This window comes from Cherax quadricarinatus, chromosome 6, assembly GCF_038502225.1.
Source record: "Cherax quadricarinatus isolate ZL_2023a chromosome 6, ASM3850222v1, whole genome shotgun sequence".
Taxonomy (NCBI): Eukaryota; Metazoa; Arthropoda; class Malacostraca; order Decapoda; family Parastacidae; genus Cherax; species Cherax quadricarinatus.
In genome coordinates, this window is record NC_091297.1 from 26,645,732 (window position 1) to 26,669,844 (window position 24,113).

The window sequence follows — 24,113 nt, forward strand, 5'->3', positions numbered from 1 at the left end:
CACTCACTAGTTACTCAGTTTACACTCACTAGCTACTCAGTTTACACTCACTAGTTACCCAGTTTACACTCACTAGTTACTCAGTTTACACTCACTAGTTACTCAGTTTACACTCACTACTCAGTTTACACTCACTAGTTACTCTGTTACGACACCACTATTTCCTTGATCATCACTGGTCAACAATTTTTGAAAAGTTGTATGCTTCTTAAATGAGATTAGTTAATTTTTATGTATTTTCATGTCCTGAATCCAAATATCACCTTGAAAAATGCTTATTGGTTATAAGTTTAAAGATACGAGACATGTAATATTTTATTATAACGTACAATATGTGTCAGTATTTTTTAAACTCCAATCCGTAATCGGTCGCTCTGTAATCCAGGACTGTCATCCTTCTCATCGTCCTCCTCACCACTTTCTTCATCTAACTCGAAGGATACCGAAGTTGGTGCATCAGGAACAGGTAGACCTTCTCCATGTGGAGCTGGGCGAATAGCTGATAGAATGTTTCGATATTCAATGGGCCCCTTTTTTTTTCTTTGATAAGCCCTTTCGTTCTGGAGGTACCATGCAGAAATAACAATTGTTGGTATGGTGTGTTGGCTCCTGCCATTTCACTGGCACAGCAAAAGGCATTCCTTTCCTCTTCCTGTTCAACCATTGGCGAAAGTTAGTAGCACAGTTCTTGCAGCACATGTGTGGAGCCCAGTTCTTATCCTGGTCACAAATCTTGCATCCAAAATATAGGTGATATGCCTTTCTGACCATAGCAGTTATACGGCGCTTCTGTGATGCAAAGGTCACCTCACCACAAATGTAGCGGAAGTTGTCTGTCCTGTTCACACAAGTACGAGGCATCTGAAAGAAGAAAACAACAACAATTTGAAGATAAACAGAAAATTTATTCATTAATTTATCATTATAATACAGAGCATGACAGCTAAGTAGAAGTATTTATATCATTCAGTAGGAAAATAAAATTAATATAATATTCCTCACAAGCATATCAACAGCTTGCTCAGTGAATATTTATTATAAGTTTAAAAAGTGTTTGGCTAAGAAAATCACCTTTCACCTCGAAATATAAACTTGCACATCACAACCATCTTCTATGACTGCTGGAACAATAATGAAGGTCAGCGAGATCGTGAGTGTGGTAAGAAACACACTGCCACAAGCCTGTTGGAACCTGTTGTGACACCTAGGTGTATATTTAAAAGTACAGCAAACAAACAATTTTAGCTATGATATTCATTATCAGAGACTTAAAATTAGTTGGAAACTGATACTCTGGTCTCGGAAGCATTTTGGTTGTTGACCAGTGAGCTGTCTATCCATACGACCCTTTCACGCACAAACACACACACACAGGGAAAGAGAGAGGACCTAGTGGTGATCAGTGAAGAGGAGGGGCCAGGAACTATGACTCGATCCCTGCAACCACAATTAGGTGACTTAGGTGAGTACACACACACACACACACACACACACACACACACACACACACACACACACACACACACACACACACACACGGGAATAATAACGGATGTCTTCTTTCCAATGGGATATCAGATCCTGAGGAAAGACAGAGGGAACAGAGGGGGTTGAGGAGTGACACTGTTCATCAATAGGAACCATTCTGTCTGGAGGTCCCAGGGTGGTAATTGCAGTGATGTATAACCCACCACAGAACAGCAGGAGGCCAAGGCAAGAGTATGACGAGAGTAATAGAGCGATGGTTGAAACACTGGCTGAAGTGGTCAGAAGGGCTCATGAGAACAGTGCAAAGCTGCTGATTATGAGTGACTTCGGTCACAAGGAAATCGACTGGGAGAACCTGCAGCCACAAGGAGGACCAGAAACGTGGAGGGATAAGATGATGGAGGTGGTACTGAAAAACTTCATGTACCAACACATAAGGGACACTACCAGAGAGAGCGGAGAGGATGAACCAGCAAGACTGGACCTAGTATTCACCTTGAGTAGTGCAGATATTGAGGACATCACATATGAAAGACCCCTCGGGGCAGGTGACCACGTGGTTCTGAACTTTGAATACATAGTAGAGTCACAGGTGGAGAGGGAAGCAGGAAGGGCAAGATGAATAAAGCTAAACTATAAGAGAGGGCACTACGCAGTCATGAAGAATTTCCTGCACGGGGTTAATTAGGACAGAGAACTGGCAGGGAAGTCAGTGAACGAGATGATGGAATATGTGAAAACAATATGCAAGGAAGCTGAGGAGAGATTTGCACCCAAGGGTAACAGGCATAGCGAGAAAGCCAGAATGAGCACTTAGTTCACCCAAAGGTGTAGAGAGGCCAAAACTAAGTGTGCTAGAGAATGGAAGAAGTATAGAAGGCAAAGGACCCAGGAGAATAAGGTGAGCAGTCGAAGAGCCAGAAATGTATATGCACAGGTAAGAAGGGAGGCCCAACGACAATTCGAAAATGGCATAGCAGTGAAAGCCAAATCTGACCCGAAGCTGTTGTACAGCCACATCAGGAGGAAAACAGCAGTCAAGGACCAGGTAATCAGGCTGAGGAAAGGAGGGGAGATCACAAGAAACGACCACGAAGTATGTAAGGAGCTCAACATGAGATTAAAAGAAGTGTTCACAGACGAGACAGAAGGGACTCCAGAAGGACGGAGAGGTGGGGTACACCGTCAATTGTTGGACACAATACATACAACCGAGGAAAAGGTGAAGAGGCTGCTAAGCAAGCTAGATACCTCAAAGGTGATGGGGCCGGGTAACATCTCTCCATGGCTACTGAGAGAGGGAGCAGAGGCACTATGTATACCACTAACAACGATCTTCAACACATCTATCGAAACAGAACGACTGCCTAAGATATAGAAGACAATAAATGTAGTCCTAATTTTTAAAAAAAGAAAAAAACACGAAGCATTAAAGTACAGACCAGTGTCACTGACATGTATAGTATGCAAAGTCAAAGAGATTATCAGAAGAGTGGTGGAGCACCTAGAAAGGAATGAGTTTATCTACAACAGCCAGCACGGTTTCAGGGACGGGAAATCCTGTGTCATAAACATACTGGAGTTCTATGACAGATTGACAGCAGTAAGACAAGAAAGAGAGGGGTGGGTAGATTGCGTTTTCTTGGACTGTAAGAAGGCGTTTGACACAGTCACACAAGAGATTAATGCAAAAGCTGGAGGACCAGACAGGGATAACAGGGAAGGCGCTGCAATGGATTAGGGAATACCTGTCAGGAAGACAGCGAGTCATGGTACGTGGCAAGGTGTCAGAGTGGGAGCCTGTGACCAGCGGGGTTCCACAGGGGTCAGTCCTAGGGCCGGTGCTATTTGTGGTATTTGTGAATGACGTGATGGAAGAAATAGACTCAGAAGTGTTCCTGTTTGCAGATGATGTGAAGTTAATGAAAAGAATTCAGTCAGACGAGGGCCAGGCAGAACTACAAGGGGATCTTAATAGGCTGCTGGCCTGGTCCAACAATTGGCTCCTGGAGTTCAACCCCACAAAATGGAAAGTCATGAAGAGTGGGAATGGCAAAGAAGACCGCAGACGGAGTACAGTCTAGGGGGGCCAGAGACTACAAACCTCAATCAAGGAAAAGGATCTTGGGGAGAGTATAACACCGGTCACATCTAAGGCGCACATGAGCCAAATAACTGCTACAGCATACGGGCGCCTTGCAAACCTAAGAACAGCATTCCTACATCTCAATAAGGAATCGTTCAGGACCCTGTACACCGTGTACGTTAGGCCTATATTGGAGTATGCAGCACCAGTTTGGAGCCCACACCTAGCCAAGCACGTAAGGAAACTAGAGAAAGTGCAAAGGATTGCAACAAGACTAGTCCCGGAGCTAAGGGGCATGTCCAACGAGGAGAGGTTAAGGGAAATCGACCTATAAAAAACGACGTATAAAATACTGAGAGGAATCGACAAGATGGACAGAGACAGAATGTTCCAGAGATTGGACACAGCAACAAGGGGTCACAGTTGAAAGTTGAAGACTCAGATGGATCACAGGGATGTTAGAAAGTATTTCTTCAGCCAAAGAGTTGTCAGGAAGTGGAATAGTCTGGGAAGTGATGTAGTAGAGGCAGGATCCATACATAGCTTTAAGCAGTGGTATGATAAAGCTCATGGAGCAGGAAGAGTGATCTAGTAGCGGCCAGTGAAGAGGCGGGGGCCATGAGCTGTGACTCGACCCCTTCAAACACAACTAGGTGAGTACAACTAGGTGAGTACACACACAAACGCATAAACATATGTTTTAGGACTGTACCGCAGTCCTGAAACATATGTTCCATTAGCCGCACAATAGCTAGTGGAACAGGTAGGAATAACAAGGAAGACATTATAATTGATTAATAAACATCTAACAGGAAGGAATGAGTGCATGTTACGAGTGGGGTTCCACAAATATCGTTACTATTTCTGTTATAGGAGAACGACATGACGGAAGAAATAATCAGAGGTGTCTCTGTCTGCAGATGATGTGAAAACTAATGAAGCAAATAAAAACGGTTAAGTACCAGGAAAGACTACATATGGACCTGGACTGGCTGCTGGTCTGGGATCCAGGAATGATTATCAGGAAGGAAACAACGAGTTATTGTCCGGGAGGAGGTGCCGAGATGGGCGTCTGATGAGTTGGATTCCACAAAGGTCAGTAATTTGACTAATGCAGTTACTTGTACATGTAGAGAATAGAAACTGGGACAGACCGGAAATAACTACAAATGGATCTGTACAAGTTGCAGGATTGGTCTGGCAAGTGGCTATTAGAATTTAACCTAAGCAAATGCAAAAATATTAAAATCTTGGACGGGAGAAGAGAAAACCAGAAACAGAGTACAGGCTCGAGGGACAAGGGCTGCAAATCTCCTTGAAAGAGAAGGGCCTAGGGGTGAGTATAATTCCTAGTATTTAGCTTGAGGAATGCAACCAACAACCAATGCTTCAAACGCGAGACTGGCAAACTGAAGGATGGTTTTCAGAAACCTCGGCAAGAAGATATTTTCAACCCTATACATGGTAAACGTCATGATCTTGGAGTAAGCAGCACCAGTATGGAACCCGTACCTTATAAAGCATGTTAAGAACCTGCAAAAAGTGAAAGGTGTACTACGAGACGAGCCAAACCTGACGACACTAGGAAACAGAAGGACCACGGGAGGCAAGATTACAAAGTACAAAATAATTAGAGAAATAAAAGGAGAGGACAGGGTGGGTCTCAGGTACATGAGGTCACAGCTGGACGCTAAAAGCACAGATGAGCCACAGGGAAGTCAGGGAATACTTTAGCCTTGGAATGGTCATTTAGCGGAACGGTGCCGACAGGTAAGTGGCAGACGTAGAATCCATACAAAGCTTCTAAAATAGTTATAATGGGATTCCCGCAGCGACGAGAGATTGAACCCTCTAGCAGTCAGTACAGAGGCGGATCCAGGAGCAGAGATTCGACCCATGCAACCATAAATAGGTGAGTACACACACACACACACACACACACACACACACACACACACACACACACACACACAGGTGTTAATACAACTGTTGCTGACTTTGCATGCCCTCGCGCGCACATCCGTATGTGTGTGTGTGTGTGTGTGTGTGTGTGTGTGTGTGTGTGTGTGTGTGTGTGTGTGTGTGTGTGTGTGTTACCTAGGTACTCGCCTTCCAAGTATAAATTACATTAAGGGCGTCGTAATTTCATACATATTATTACAATTATGTCCAGACAACAGTAGCAGCCACGAAACTGAAGCTTCACACTAGCAGCCACGAGACTGAAGCTTCACACTAGCAGCCACGAGACTGAAGCTTCACACTAGCAGCCACGAGACTGAAGCTTCACACTAGCAGCCACGAGACTGAAGCTTCACACTAGCAGCCACGAGACTGAAGCCTCACAGTAGCAGCCACGAGACTGAAGCCTCACACTAGCAGCCACGAGACTGAAGCCTCACAGTAGCAGCCACGAGACTGGAGCCTCACAGTAGCAGCCACGAGACTGAAGCCTCACAGTAGCAGCCACGAGACTGGAGCCTCACACTAGCAGCCACGAGACTGAAGCCTCACAGTATCAGCCACGAGACTGAAGCCTCACAGTACCAGCTACAAGACTGGAGCCTCAGAGTAGCAGACACGAGACTGAAGCCTCACAGTAGCAGCCAGGAGACTGGAGCCTCACAGTAGCAGCCACGAGACTGAAGCCTCACAGTAGCCGCCACGAGACTGGAGCCTCATAGTAGCAGACACGAGACTGAAGCCTCACAGTAGCAGACACGAGACTGAATCCTCACAGTAGCAGGCACGAGACTGAAGCCTCACAGTAGCAGACACGAGACTGAAGCCTCACAGTAGCAGACACAAGACTGAAGCCTCACAGTAGCAGACACGAGACTAAAGCCTCACAGTAGCAGACACGAGACTGAAGCCTCACAGTAGCAGCCACAAGACTGAAGCCTCACAGTAGCAGCCACGAGACTGAAGCCTCACAGTAGCAGACACGAGACTGAAGCCTCACAGTAGCAGACACGAGACTGAAGCCTCACAGTAGCAGACACGAGACTGAAGCCTCACAGTAGCAGAAACGAGACTGGAGCCTCACAGTAGCAGACACGAGACTGGAGCCTCAAAGTAGCAGACACGAGACTGGAGCCTCACAGTAGCAGACACGAGACTGGAGCCTCACAGTAGCAGACACGAGACTGGAGCCTCACAGTAGCAGACACGAGACTGGAGCCTCACAGTAGCAGACACGAGACTGGAGCCTCACAGTAGCAGACACGAAACTGGAGCCTCACAGTAGCAGCCACGAGACTGAAGCCTCACAGTAGCCGCCATGAGACTGAAGCCTCACAGTAGCAGACACGAGACTGAATCCTCACAGTAGCAGGCATGAGACTGAAGCCTCACAGTAGCAGACACAAGACTGAAGCCTCACAGTAGCAGACACGAGACTGAAGCCTCACAGAAGCAGCCACAAGACTGAAGTCTCACAGTAGCAGACACGAGATTGAAGCCTCACAGTAGCAGACACGAGACTGAAGCTTCACAGAAGCAGCCACAAGACTGAAGCCTCACAGTAGCAGACACGAGACTGGAGCCTCACAGTAGCAGACACGAAACTGGAGCCTCACAGTAGCAGCCACGAGACTGAAGCCTCACAGTAGCCGCCATGAGACTGAAGCCTCACAGTAGCAGACACGAGACTGAAGCCTCACAGTAGCAGACACGAGACTGAAGCCTCACAGTAGCAGACACGAGACTGAAGCCTCACAGTAGCAGACACGAGACTGAAGCCTCACAGTAGCAGACACGAGACTGAAGCCTCACAGTAGCAGACACGAGACTGAAGCCTCACAGAAGCAGCCACAAGACTGAAGCCTCACAGTAGCAGACACGAGACTGAAGCCTCACAGTAGCAGACACGAGACTGAAGCCTCACAGTAGCAGACACGAGACTGGAGCCTCACAGTAGCAGTCACGAGACTGGAGCCTCACAGTAGCAGACACGAGACTGGAACCTCACAGTAGCAGACACGAGACTGGAGCCTCACAGTAGCAGCCACGAGACTGGAGCCTCACAGTAGCAGACACGAAACTGAAGCCTCACAGTAGCCGCCACGAGACTGAAGCCTCACAGTAGCCGCCATGAGACTGAAGCCTCACAGTAGCAGACACGAGACTGAATCCTCACAGTAGCAGGCATGAGACTGAAGCCTCACAGTAACAGACACAAGACTGAAGCCTCACAGTAGCAGACACGAGACTGAAGCCTCACAGAAGCAGCCACAAGACTGAAGTCTCACAGTAGCAGGCATGAGACTGGAGCCTCACAGTAGCAGACACGAAACTGAAGCCTCACAGTAGCCGCCACGAGACTGAAGCCTCACAGTAGCAGCCACGAGACTGAATCATCATCATCATCATCATCATCATCCTAATCCTCTGTATTTCCTGCTTGTGTCGTCCAACATTCTTTATGTTATTTCTGTCATAACTTCAACAGACAATAAGTGATATTACAGTTTACTTTGAAACTGGTTACTTTATTTTAGTCTGTCTCGAGGGATTAAATAACGAGTAATGCAAGATAAAAACTGATAAATAAGACACAGCAAACCATGAAAATCTACACTGTGTCCAGTGTCTGGTTCAGTGTGAGGTCACTAGAGGTCAGTGACCTCTGGCAACAGTCATTAGTATGGAGAAACTGTTTATTTTTTGTTAATATTTATTGACAGTTATATCATACAAAATTGTTGTTTTTATGCTTACTTTTCCACAACTTTTAAGGATTTATTAAATAATTAGTGTTTATAACATTAACTGATGGACTTGATAGAGTACTGACCGCTTCTATAACGATTATCGAGCACTTAAGAAGCTTAAATTAGAGCACTTTATTTAGAAAATAGTTTGAGAATATGTAACAGCAATATGTTGTGAAACAGGTTTTGTGGTATAACTATATTTCCAGAAACTTATAAAACATAAAACTCTCCCAACTGAAGAGGTATCCAAATGGCATGAGGCTGGTATGAGGCTGGTATGAGGCTTGTCTAGATTAGTGACACCAAGACTACGAAAATGTGCCAGCTGTCTCGTGCTCTAACTCGGTAAAGTAAGAGAAATAATTGCACTTGTGGAAATTTGCTTCTGTGACAGCAGATTCTCATAACTCCCTGACCTTAACCTACCATTTCGCAAAGAGCTGGTTTGAATCTTGTATCTTCAAGGCAATAGAACTATTGTTACCTATGTATCCTCGCTTATTGTATACAGTGATACATTAGTCAGAGGAATAAAATATTCTGAGCTGCTCCCGACGTTATTCTTTACATGACACATCACCAGCAAACAGAATGGATTTACACAACAGAAAATCGAAAACTTTTTAAGAATTCACATTGTCCTCAAGTTTTGATGGCTGTATCAACAGAGCCAACCATCTGTTTGGTAATGTATATGGCTGGTTGAATACTTCCAACGCACACTGCAGCATATAACAATCTTCAACACGTCTACCGAAACAAGGCAACTACCTGAGTTGAAGAAGACAGCAAATGTAGTCACAGTTTTTAAGAAACAGACAGCATTAAACTGCAAAAGAATTGAGCGTATATATATATATATATATATATATATATATATATATATATATATATATATATATATATATATATATATATATATATATATATATATATATATATGCAAAACAACCACTCTGAAAGAATAGAGAAATTCCAAGTGCTTTCGTGACTACTCACAGTTCCTTGATAATGTGAGTAGTCACGAAAGCGCTTGGAATTTCTCTATTCTTTCAGAGTGGTTGTTTTGTATATTTTGAAATCACCTGTTTACTGTGATCTTATTGCATATATATATATATATATATATATATATATATATATATATATATATATATATATATATATATATATGTCGTGCCGAATAGGCAGAGCTTGCGATCTTGGCTTAAATAGCAACGTTCATCTTGCCATATAGGACAAGTGAAAATGTGTATGCAATAATTTCGCCAAAATCATTCTGAACCTAACGAAAAAAATATATTTGATTGTGCTTGTTTAGTACTAAATTACTGTAAACGTATTTAAAATATATTTAGTTGGGCTAGGCTAAAATAAATTGCTGTTGATATAATAAGGTTAGGAAAGTTTTCTAAGATTCTTTTGGTTCAAAATCAAAATTTTTTACATTAACATTAATGAAAAAAATATATCTTTAAACGTATAAGAGAAAATTTCAGAAAGAACTAAATTTTAAATGAGTTTTGGCCAATTGACCAGTTTTACATATTCGGCACGACATATATATATATATATATATATATAATATATATATATATATATATATATATATATATATATATATATATATATATATATATATATATATATAATTACATATATATAAGTAGTGCTGAAGGCGGCTGAGCGCTGTATTCCTGAGCGGACTTCTTTTCACACCTTTATGCTAATGACCTTGACCTCGCTCTCAACCCCTACCCACGCCCCCCACCCACGCCCCCCACCCATGACCACACCCACGACTCCCACCCACGCCCCCCACCCATGACCCCACCCAGGACCCCCACCCACGACCCCACCCTCGACCACCACACCCTCAACCCCCACCCATGCCTACCCGACCGGCGCCCCGCACGCGCGCCCGCCCTCGCGCCCGCCCGCGCCTTCTGCAGCGTCGTCCGGATCGCGCCCGCTCCCCGAATTTTTTTCCGATTTTTTTTTTTTGATTTTTTTTTTTTTTTAATTTCATGTGCTCTCCATCTCCTCGGATCAAGTTTTGAGGTTCCCCCTCCCCCTTTCACCCCATCCCAAATTTTTTCGATTTTTTTTTTTTAATTTCATTGTCTAATGATCTCCTCGGATCAAGTTTTTCTCGATATCAATAATACAAAGATTTTCCCCCCACACCACCCCATCCCAAAATTTCTGCTTCAACTCCTTGGATCAAGTTTTTTTCGATAACAATAATACAAAGACCCCATCTCCTTGGATCAAGTTTTTTGGATTTCCCCCTCTGGGGGTAAGCGTTCTTATGATCTCCTCGGATCAAGTTTTTTCTCGATATCAGTAATACAAAGATTTCCCCCATCATCCACTTCTACCCCAAATATTCCTGCTCTAGTTCCTTGGATCAAGTATTTCTCCTCTATCTCCTTGGATCAAGTTTTTCTTGATATCAAATAATACAAAGACTCCATCTCCTCGGATCAAGTTTTTGGATTCCCCCCTCTGGGGGTAAGCATTCAAATGAACTCCTCCTATGGGGCATGGTACTTTCTCTTACTACAGGTCTAAATCTTGTCAAGTGTGACGTCACCCTTGTCACCTGTGTTTACTCGGCAGTCAGTGACGTCACGTGATGACCTCACACACACAGGCTGAATCTTGTCGACTTGACCCCCTATGTCAGTGACGTCACGTGATGACCACCCTAGTCTAGACACACACACACACACACACACAACTTATAACCACTTATCGATAAATTCACAAGTCACACACACACACACACACACACACACACACACACACACACACACACACACACACACACACCTCACTTTACTTTGAACACCTTCAAAACACTCATAAATCATTTGAATAGTCACAAAAGCACCTTTGAGCATTTCCAAACAACACTAAAACATTTCCAAGACAACATTTTGAATACTCCCAAATAAGATTTGACATCTCTAATTTATCTACACTTACATATTTCATTAAACTCCTCCCTCATCCTCCAGATTTTTACAACAGTATCACAAAAACTAACTCAGACACTTTACTTTGAACAACACCAAAAACACCATCATTTGCCTTTGAATACTCCAAAAACATCATTCGAACACCCCCAAATCACCACTGAATACTCCCAGAACACTTTCATAAATACTCTTGCACATCATTCGAACACCCCCAAATCACCACTGAATACTCCCAGAACAGTTTCATAAATACTCTTGCACATCATTTGAACACCTTCAAAAACACCTTTGAATAGTCTCAAACACCATTTGAGTACTCCCAAATACACCACTGAATACTACCAAAATAGCACCGAATACTGCCCAAACACCACCAAAATCACCACAAACTAATATCAACATCACAGACTAACACCCATTTTCACACAAATCCTCTCAAATCACTATAACCAAGACGATCCCACTCACTTCCAACTAAGATATAACATGATTGCAAAAATAACATGAACACAATCCAAACACACACGAACACTTACAACAGAATCACCCCTTTTTCGGTATCTCTAGTTCGACAACAACGCCCACAACCCACAATACCCATATCCCACAACACCCACAACCCACAACACCCACAACAACCACCCACAACTTATAACCACTTTTTCGGCATCACTAGTTCGACAACAACACCCACAGCCCACAACACCAACAACCCACATCACCCCACAACCCACAATTTTTTCTCGTTTTAACTAATTTCATCAGAAAAAGTCACAACAACAACCCACTTATAACATCTTTTTTGGTAACTCTAGTTCGACTACATTACCCACAACCCTCATCACTTACCAATTTATTCACAATTTTTTCTCTTTCGATACAAATTTTTCCCATTCTTTTTACTGAATCTTAAATGTAATACACATTCCTCCCTACATTACTAAAATTCTAATAAAATCCTCTCCATACCCATCTCCTTGTACCCACATAAATTGATATACTCACAACAACTAATCTCACTACCTAACTACTGCGACATGTTTCAACACCCTCCATTCTTTTCCAATATATCATAACTTTTCACTTCTATAATTTCTTTTAAAATATTCACACATTACCTTTATTTTCAGTAAAATCCCCCCCCCCATATTTCATTAAATTTCTAATACAACCCTCCCCATACCCCTCTCCATTTCACCCACATTTCTTCACATCCACTCCCCCATCTCCCAACACACCTCTTCTGAACACACACAAAAATCACATTTCACATTCACAAATGCATCTCATCACCCATCTCAAATCCACTAAAATCACTGTAACCAAGATATTCACAAAACTCTATGACCACCTAACACACACGCACACACACACACACACACACACACACACACACACACACACACACACACACACACACACACACACACACACACACACACACACCTCACTTTACTGTGAACACCTTCAAAACAGTCTCATACATCATCATTTGACACCACCTTTTCTCAATATCTCTTAAGAAATATTCTCTCATCCACAACCTTTATCATCTCACTACAGAACAACCCCAAGATTACTTCGAACACTCTCATAAATCATTTGAATACTCACATAAACACCTTTGAACATTTCCAAACAACACTGAAGCACTTCCAAAATATCATTTTGAATACTTTCCAAATAAGATTTGTCATCCCTAATTTATCTACACTTACATATTTCATTAAATTACAACTCATCCACCATACTACTCCCTCAGTCTCCAGACTTTACATCATTATCACAAAAACTAACTCATACACTTATGACATGAGACATTTTACCAAAACTAACACAAACACACCCACACACAGACAACTCACTTTACTTTGAACACCACCAAAAACACCAACAATTACCATTGAATACTCCAAAAATATCATTCGAACACCCCCAAATCACCACTGAATACTTCCAAAACACCGTCAAAATCACCAGAAACTAAGTTTATCATCACCAGCTTACACCCATTTTATAGAAATCCCCTCAAATCACTATAACCAAGACGATCCCACTCACCTCAGACTATTATATAACATGAGCGCAAAAAAAAAACTCATAAATCATTTGAATACTCACAAAAACACCTTTGAACATATCCAAACAACACCGAAACATTTACAACAGGATCACCACCAACTGAAAACATAACATGTACACACATAAATCTAAGACAACCACCATCAACAAACACCCATATTCACTTACCTCAAAACCACTAAGATCGCAGAAAACACTCATTTTTATAAACATTCACACAAAAAATCACAATCACCAACTCCATACAATATCTAATACACCCTCACTACCACCAACACATACCAGCACAGATAGGGATACCTCCCATGACATCACACTCCATCCTGTGTTTACTTGGCAATCAGCAACGTCACACCCCACTTTTACTTCATTTAACTTAACGAGAGAAAGTTACTTGTTTCAACCTGTTATATCTCCAATATCTAAGATCACCACAATCAAGACGTTTACCAAATTCTATAACCCCACCACTAAGATCACACATTTTTTGTACACATTCTCTTAAAACATCATCATAACGAAGATCACTAAAACTATCTATACTTTTACTAAGATCACATAACATTTTGTCTTCTCTAACTCACCCACCAATTTTCATTCACATTCACACTTACACATTTCATTAACCGAAATTACATCTCATCCACCAAACTCCTCCCTCATTCTCCAGACTTTACAACATTAGCACAAAAAAAACTAACTCATACACTTATGACATGAGACATTACCATAACTAACATACTGACTAACTTTGAACCATTTCTGAACAACACCAAAACACCACGGAACACCTTCAAAAAAATACTCTGCACATCATTTGAACACCTTCAAAAACACCTCCGAATACTCCCAAAACACTACTGATCACTACCAAATCACCAGAAACTAAGTTTAGCATCACCAGCTAACACCCATTTTATAGAAATTCCCTCAAATCACTATAACCAAGAACTCCCTCCCCATGGGCGCAAAAAAAAAAAAACGAACACAAACCTAATACACAAACACTTAGTACATGATCACCATCAACTGAAAACATGTCTTGTACACACATAAATCTAAGACAACCACCAACAACAAAACACCCATATTCACTTACCTCAAAAACCACTAATATCACAGAAAACACTCATTTTTTATAAACATTCACACAAAAAATCATATTTGACAATATCTAAGCGCACTCACCTCACTACCACCAACACACGATGTCACACCTCACAGGACCGGCGAGGTCACCTCCAGTGACGTCACACTCATCTGTGTTTACTTGGTGGTCAGTAACATCACACCCAACACACCTTGTTTCATCCTGTTGTACCCACAATATTTAAGAACACTATAACCAAGACGATTACCAGATTTTATGACCCCACCACTAAGATCACAGAAAACACTCATTTTTATAAACATTCACAAAAAAATCACGATCAGCAATTCCATATCATGTTTACCATCATCTATCAACACTCATCACCAAGATCACCAAAAATCTAAGATCATGCATCTCAAAACTACTATGATCACTGAAAACACTTATTTTTTAAACATTCGCACAAAAATAAGACATACACAAAAATACCACGACACTTCCACCAACATCTATAACATAACATGAGCACCATAACATATCACCTTCACCAAAAAAAAAATAATACACAGACACCCACAACTTATACATTTCCATCACAAATTTAAGACACGAGACATACACACCCAATCTAAGACATTCACCTCCAACTAAAACATACACATCATAACTAAGACATACACCAAAACCTATACTTGTCATATTGACAAGAAATATAAGACATAAGCACAAAAAAATTTACCATGTCATGAGACATTACCAGAACTAAGTCACACACCTCCAACAAATACACAATCACTTTACTAAGTTCATGTTAACTATTCATCTACAAAAAATATTAATACAATTTACCCACCAAATTTGTTATAATCATCAAAAAATAAAACTGTTTTACACATTTTTTTCTCAAACTGAATATTCATACCACATTTATCATTTCTCACCTATGTTGCATATCACATTCCTCATCCACATCATCCCTGAAACATCCTTTCTTATTCATCCGTATATCTCCTAGAGATATTTTAACCCCGACGACCCATCATGGCATTAGGAGTCAGAGCAACCATCACCACTCCAACACCACCTACTACACTCTGGCTCCTAATGTCATGATGGGTCGTCGGGGTTAAAATATCTCTAGGAGATATACGGATGAATAAGAAAGGATGTTTCAGGGATGATGTGGATGAGGAATGTGATATGCAACATAGGTGAGAAATGATAAATGCGGTATGAATATTCAGTTTGAGAAAAAAAAAATGTGCAAAACAGTTTTAATGTGTGATCTTAGTGGTGGGGTTATAGAATTTGGTAAACGTCTTGATTGTAGTGATCTTAGATATTGGAGATATAACAGGTTGAAACAAGTAACTTCCTCTCGTTAAGTTAAATGAAGTAAAAGTGGGGTGTGACGTTGCTGATTGCCAAGTAAACACAGGATGGAGTGTGATGTCATGGGAGGTATCCCTATCTGTGCTGGTATGTGATGGTGATAGTGAGAGGGGTGTATTAGATATTGTATGGGGTTGGTGATTGTGATTTTTTGTGTGAATGTTTATAAAAATGAGTGTTTTCTGCGATCTTAGTGGTTTTGAGGTAAGTGAATATGGGTGTTTGTTGATGGTGGTTGTTTTAGATTTATGTGTGTACATGTTATGTTTTCAGTTGGTGGTGATCCTGTTGTAAGTGTTTCGGTGTTGTTTGGATATGTTCAAAGGTGTTTTTGTTAGTATTCAAATGATTTATGAGTTTTTTTTTTTTGCGCTCATGTTATATAATAGTCTGAGGTGAGTGGGATCGTCTTGGTTATAGTGATTTGAGGGGATTTCTATAAAATGGGTGTAAGCTGGTGATGCTAAACTTAGTTTCTGGTGATTTTGACGGTGTTTTGGTAGTATTCAGTGGTGATTTGGGGATGTTCGAATGATATTTTTGGAGTATTCAATGGTAATTGTTGGTGTTTTTGGTGGTGTTCAAAGTAAAGTGAGTTGTCTGTGTGTGGGTGTGTTTGTGTTAGTTTTGGTAAAATGTCTCATGTCATAAGTGTATGAGTTAGTTTTTTGTGATAATGATGTAAAGTCTGGAGACTGAGGGAGTAGTATGGTGGATGAGTTGTAATTTAATGAAATACGTAAGTGTAGATAAATTAGAGATGACAAATCTTATTTGGAAGTATTCAAAATGATATTTTGGAAGTGCTTCAGTGTTGTTTGGAAATGTTCAAAGGTGTTTATGTGAGTATTCAAATGATTTATGAGAGTGTTCGAAGTAATCTTGGGGTTGTTCTGTAGTGAGATGATAAAGGTTGTGGATGAGAGAATATTTCTTAAGAGATATTGAGAAAAGGTGGTCTCAAATGATGATGTATGAGACTGTTTTGAAGGTGTTCACAGTAAAGTGAGGTGTGTGTGTGTGTGTGTGTGTGTGTGTGTGTGTGTGTGTGTGTGTGTGTGTGTGTGTGTGTGTGTGTGTGTGTGTGTGTGTGTGTGTGTGTGTGTGTGTGTGTGTGTGTGTGTGTGTTAGGTGGTCATAGAGTTTTGTGAATATCTTGGTTACAGTGATTTTAGTGAATTTGAGATGGGTGATGAGATGCATTTGTGGATGTGAAATGTGATTTTTGTGTGTGTTCAGAAGAGGTGTGTTGGGAGATGGGGGAGTGGATGTGAAGAAATGTGGGTGAGATGGGGACGGGTATGGGAAGGGTTGTATTAGAAATTTAATGAAATATGGGGGGGGGATTTTACTGAAAATGAAGGTAATGTGTGAATATTTTAAAAGAAATTATAGAAGTGAAAAGTTATGATATATTGGAAAAGAATGGAGGGTGTTGAAACATGTCGCGGTAGTTGGGTAGTGAGATTAGTTGTTGTGAGTATATCAATTTATGTGGGTACAAGGAGATGGGTATGGAGAGGATTTTATTAGAATTTTAGTAATGTAGGGAGGAATGTGTATTACATTCAAGATTCAGTAAAAAGAATGGGAAAAATTTGTATCGAAAGAGAAAAAATTGTGAATAAATTGGTAAGTGATGAGGGTTGTGGGTAATGTAGTCGAACTAGAGTTACCAAAAAAGATGTTATAACTGGGTTGTTGTTGTGACTTTTTCTGATGAAATTAGTTAAAACGAGAAAAAATTGTGGGTTGTGGGGTGATGTGGGTTGTTGGTGTTGAGGGCTGTGGGTGTTTTTGTCGAACTAGTGATGCCGAAAAAGTGGTTATAAGTTGTGGGTTGTTGTTGTGGGTGTTGTGGGATGTGGGTGTTGTGGGTTGTTCTTGTGGGTATTGTGGGATGTGGGTGTTGTGGGTTGTTGTTGTGGGTTGTTGTTGTGGGTGTTGTGGGTGTTGTGGGATATGGGTGTTGTGGGTTGTGGGCGTTGTTGTCGAACTAGAGATACCGAAAAAGAGGTGATTCTGTAGTAAGTGTTCGTGTGTGTTTGGATTGTGTTCATGTTTTTTTTGCACTCATGTTATATCTTAGTTGGAGGTGAGTGGGATCGTCTTGGTTATAGTGATTTGAGAGGATTTGTGTGAAAATGGGTGTTAGTCTGTGATGTTGATATTAGTTTGTGGTGATTTTGGTGGTGTTTGGGCAGTATTCGGTGCTGTTTTGGTAGTATTCAGTGGTGTATTTGGGAGTACTCAAATGGTGTTTGAGACTATTCAAAGGTGTTTTTGAAGGTGTTCAAATGTGCAAGAGTATTTATGAAGGTGTTCTGGGAGTATTCAGTGGTGATTTGGGGGTGTTCGAATGATGTGCAAGAGTATTTATGAAGGTGTTCTGGGAGTATTCAGTGGTGATTTGGGGGTGTTCGAATGATGTTTTTGGAGTATTCAAAGGTAAATGATGGTGTTTTTGGTGTTATTCAAAGTAAAGTGTCTGAGTTAGTTTTTTTGATACTGTTGTAAAAATCTGGAGGATGAGGGAGGAGTTTTGGGGGATGAGTAGTAATTTAATGAAATATGTAAGTGTAGATAAATTAGAGATGTCAAATCTTATTTGGGAGTATTCAAAATGTTGTTTTGGAAATGTTTTAGTTTTGTTTGGAAATGTTCAAAGGTGCTTTTGTGAGTATTCAAATGATTTATGAGAGTGTTTTGAAGGTGTTCAAAGTAAAGTGAGGTGTGTGTGTGTGTGTGTGTGTGTGTGTGTGTGTGTGTGTGTGTGTGTGTGTGTGTGTGTGTGTGTGTGTGTGTGTGTGTGCGTATTAACTTCATAATATGTAAAATTGTGACTTGTGAATTTATCGATAAGTGGTTATAAGTTGTAAGTGTTGTGGTGACTTTTTCTGATGAAATAGTTAAAACGAGAAAAATGTCTAGACTAGTGTTGTATTTTGTAAAGAAATTGTGAATTGTTGTGGGTATTAACGAAAAAAAATTGTGAAATTATTTGGGTTATCCTGGGTTAAGAGTGAAAATGTGTAATGTTTTCCCTATGTTGTATATGAAGTGTGTAATACTGAGATGGTGACGACGAAGAAGATCCAGAACAAAATGCACAGAATTTCTTCAAGAGAAAAATATGTTGATTTTAGTCAATGAATTGTATAGTTTTTTCAATGAATTTTTTGTTGGATGTATATGAAATGCATTGGTTGTATAACAAATGAAAATATTGTGTATTAGTGTTATCCTGCATTTTATTGTCTGCTCGACAAGATTCAGCCTGTGTGGGGGGTCATCATGTGACGTCACTGACATAGGGGGAAGTCGACAAGATTCAGCCTGTGTGTGTGTGGTCATCACGTGACGTCACTGACCGCCGAGTAAACACAGGTGGGGTGACGTCACACTTGTTTAGACCTGTAGTAAGAGAAAGTGCCATGCCCCATAGGAGGAGTTCATTTGAATGCTTACCCCTAGAGGGGGGAATCCAAAAACTTGATCCGAGGAGATGGAGTCTTTGTATTATTTGATATCAAGAAAAACTTGATCCAAGGAGATGGAGGAGAAATACTTGGGGTAGAAGTGGGTGGTGGGAGGTGTGGGGGGAAATCTTTGTATTATTGATATCGAGAAAAACTTGATCCGAGGAATTGGAGAATACAAGAAAATTCGAAACCCCCAGAGGGGGGAATCCAAAAAACTTGATCCAAGGAGATGGAGGAGAAATACTTGATCCAAGGAGATGGAGCAGAAATTTTGGGATGGTGGTGAAAGTGGGAAGGAGAACCTCAAAAACTTGATCCAAGGAGATAGAGGAGAAATACTTGATCCAAGGAACTAGAGCAGGAATATTTGGGGTAGAAGTGGATGATGGGGGAAATCTTTGTATTACTGATATCGAGAAAAAACTTGATCCGAGGAGATCATAAGAACGCTTACCCCAGAGGGGGAAATCCAAAAAACTTGATCCAAGGAGATGGGGTCTTTGTATTATTGTTATCGAGAAAAACTTGATCCAAGGAGTTGAAGCAGAAATTTTGGGATGGGGTGGTGTGGGGGGAAAATCTTTGTATTATTGATATCGAGAAAAACTTGATCCGAGGAGATCATTAGACAATGAAATTAAAAAAAAAATCGAAAAAATTTGGGATGGGGTGAAAGGGGGAGGGGGAACCTCAAAACTTGATCCGAGGAGATGGAGAGCACATGAAATTAAAAAAAAAATCGAAAAAAAAATCTGAAAAAAATTCGGGGAGCGAGGGCGAACCGGACGACCCTGCAGAAGGCGCGGGCGGGCGCAAGGGCGGGCGCGCGGGCGGGGCGCCGGTCGGGCAGCCGTGGGTGGGGGGTTGAGGGTGGGGATCGTGGGTGGGGGTCGTGGGTGGGGGTCGTGGGTGGGGGTCGTGGGTGGGGGTCGTGGGTGGGGTCATGGGTGGGGTCATGGGTTGGGGTCGTGGGTAGGGGTCGTGGGTGGGGGTTCAGGGCGAGGTCAGGGTCATTAGCATAAAGGTGTGAAAAGAAGTCTGCTGAGGAATACAGCGCTCAGCCGCCTTCAGCACTACTTATATATATATATATATATATATATATATATATATATATATATATATATATATATATATATATATATATATATATATATATATAATGTCGTGCCGAATATGTAAAACTGGTCAATTATCAAGAACTCATTTAAAATTAAGTCCTTTCTAAAATTTTCTCTTATACGTTTAAAGATATATTTTTTTCATTAATGTTGATGTAAAAATTTATAATTTTGCACCAAAAGGAATTTAGAAAACTTACCTAACCTTATTATAACAAGAACAATTTATTTTAGCCTAACCCAACTAAATATATTTCAGATTTGTTTACAGTAATTTAATACTAAACAAACACAATGAAATATATTTTTTTCGTTAGGTTCAGAATGATTTTGGCGATATTATTGCATACACAAATTTTCACTTGTCCTATATGGCAAGATGAACGTTGCTATTTAAGCCAAGATCGCAAGTTCTGCCTATTCGGCACGACGTATATATATATATATATATATATATATATATATATATATATATATATATATATATATATATATATATATATATATATATATATATAATGACCTAATCTCATTTATTCCTCTCCACTGAAACTCTCCCACCCCCTTGGTAGGAGATGGTAAATATGCATCTACACAGCCTAAAATATCGAATGTTGTTCATTCCATAAAAAAAATACATCAGCACTGAAGGTTTGAAGCCCATCATAAAGAGCATTCTCCAGTTATTGTTTAGTAAAACTGGCTAATTGAGACTTACGCAGCCCAATAACATCTCGAACCTTCCATTCAACAAAATAAACCAACACTGAAGGTTTCAAGCCGACCAGAATAGGCAATCTCCAGTTATTGCACAAAATCTAATGATTCCATGTTTTTTAAACTCTGTCAGTATATTGGCCAAAATCTGCTCCACAGCCTATACTTAGAGAGTAACATTAGTCTCATAAAATAGTGTATCATTATCGACTGAGGCAAATATTTTATGGAAAATATATCGCATTATTTTAAAATAAACTTGGAAAAATTGGAACTTACACTCTTCAATAAAAGTCCAGCCTAAGTAGAATATACACGTATTGAAAATTTTAAGCTGATTAGATGAGCAATTCTTAAACCATGAACGAAAACCATGGTGAAAAAAAAATTCAGACAGCCACATTAAAGTGCCTTCTCAGAGACACCTAAATATATAAAAAATAACTATCATATATACATGTCAAGCCAAGATCGGCAAGCGCTTAAAATGTTGAGAAAAATGAAGAGGATATCATCACAGAATCAGAGCAGATGAGAAGTGCTGCATTATTATAATCATGGGGGAGCGCTAAGCCCTTAGGATTATACAGCGCCTGTGGGAGGAATGGAAGGCATTCAAGCTTAATTCAGAGAACTGGAGCACAGATCCAATTCCCTAGATCAAGAGACCCTCACCAGCGTCAAGGAACTTCCCTTGATGGGAGAAGAGTCCTACAGTCTTAAATCTGAAAGATCAAATTATCATATGTACCTCCCTCCCCACTTCACTGTGATAACTCATTGAATTATAAAAAATGAAGAGCTAAATCTACAAGAGTGTAACTTATTGAAGGAACTTGCCATGCGGTCTATCATACAAAGCCTTCACTGCCTAAATTTTCATGCACTCTTACCTCGAATGAAATTGTCTAAGTGATGCTGAAGGAGAGGATGCTGCTGCATTTCAGTCAAATTCTTCGACTGATTCTGAGGATTACTGAAGGACTTTGTAAATACCTGAATAATGATTAAACATTTATTTCTTTAACAGTTTTCTGAGAGGGAGTTTCACAGCTTCAGCTTTGAATAAATGTTGAGATTTGTTGACTTTCATTAAGATTGTATTTGTCTTTACACCCAAAATGAAATTATTGTCTCTATTGTAAACATAACTGGTTTAATGACTTTCATATAAATATTCTCTCGTGTGGACAACTGAGTGTTATACTGTATCCTCTGATTAATTAAAATAAAAAGTGGATCTACTACCATTATTATTTCCTTAGCCCAGTTATATTATCAGAGACACTTTCAGAGTTCATACTCGAATTCCACGACACGGAAAACCTCTATTTCAAGTATCACTAGAGCCGGGATATAGAGACAGACAGACAGAGACCTTCAACTCATCCCAAAATCCCATGCATATGCAGACGACTGTACTCTGACATTTACTTACTCAGGAGAGGAAATGTCAGCTGCTCTAAGTTACATCAATCGCCAGCTAACAGCAATTTCAGCCTGGGGAAAACGATGGCAGGTCACATTTACTCCTGAGAAAACACAAATGATGGTCTCTAGGCATCATGATGGTAATGCTGACGCAGTGATAAGAATGAATGGAGAGTGATGGTACCCGGGGACGAAGCTGATATCCTTGAGATGAAAATTGATTCCAAACTATGAAGAACCACAAAGAAAATCTTTCTAACAAAGCGGCCAGGAAGCTTTCAGCTGCAAGACTGTACGAGGCACAAGTGTGCTCACGCTTGGAATATGCTCCACTTACTTAGATTCCCTACCCTGTCTCATCTGCGACTTCTTGACAGAAGAGAGAGCAAAGCAAGACGACTCATCTCTCTTCTGGCCGAGCCTGGACAAATCTTACATTTCAGCAGAGCCTTCAACCGGAAGATGTTTCTGTCCGCGCTGAACCATCATTAGTTTACAACTTGATAAAGATCCAGGATGTACTGAAACCAAGTCAGCTTTCAATAATTACCAAAGAAAAACAGAAGATAAGATAAATCTCTGCTTGTAATGTAAGAAACAGGAGAGAAGACACGAACAAGAAAAGAACTGGAAAGAAAAATAGTTTAATGAAGCCAGAATGGAGGGGCAGCAATGCTGCGTTGAAGCCTCTGGGGGCCCATGCTGGGTATTCTCTAAGCCAGTACAACGTATTATCGGGACCCGTACTGGATACTCTCGGGGGACCCATTCTGAGTATTCTCGGGGACGGGGGAAGGCGCCGCTTCTGGGTCCCATAAAGATATGTTAACCCAGAATGAAAGTATCCGGAATGAGACGTCAGCGTCTGTACAAAAACGCTTCATTGTTAGCACAAGAAAATGCAGCAACAGAAGCGGCTACCCAGTGTAATGTATGGTCATACATCAGTGTAATGTATGGTCATACATCAGTGTAATGTATGGTCATACATCAGTGTAATGTATGGTCATACATCAGTGTAATGTATGGTCATACATCAGTGTAATGTATGGTCATACATCAGTGTAATGTATGGTCATACATCAGTGTAATGTATGGTCATACATCAGTGTAATGTATGGTCATACATCAGTGTAATGTATGGTCATACATCAGTGTAATGTATAGTCATACATCAGTGTAATGTATGGTCATACATCAGGGTAATGTATAGTCATACATCAGTGTAATGTATGGTCATACATCAGGGTAATGTATAGTCATACATCAGTGTAATGTATAGTCATACATCAGTGTAATGTATGGTCATACATCAGTGTAATGTATGGTCATACATCAGTGTAATGTATGGTCATACATCAGTGTAATGTATAGTCATACATCAGTGTAATGTATGGTCATACATCAGAGTAATGTATGGTCATACATCAGAGTAATGTATGGTCATACATCAGTGTAATGTATGGTCATACATCAGAGTAATGTATGGTCATACATCAGAGTAATGTATGGTCATACATCA

At 40.6% G+C, this 24,113-nt stretch overlaps 1 long non-coding RNA gene across 2 annotated transcripts in view; it reads right to left on the reverse strand.

Moving 5' to 3' along the window:
- Positions 1–318: 318 nt before the first annotated feature.
- LOC128692812 (uncharacterized) overlaps positions 319–24,113 on the reverse strand; it is a 61,070-nt gene continuing 37,275 nt past the window's right edge. For both annotated transcript variants that reach the window (XR_008407637.2, XR_008407636.2), the window contains exon 3: positions 319–861. This is a non-coding gene — a long non-coding RNA (uncharacterized lncRNA). The remainder of the gene's footprint in view (positions 862–24,113) is intronic.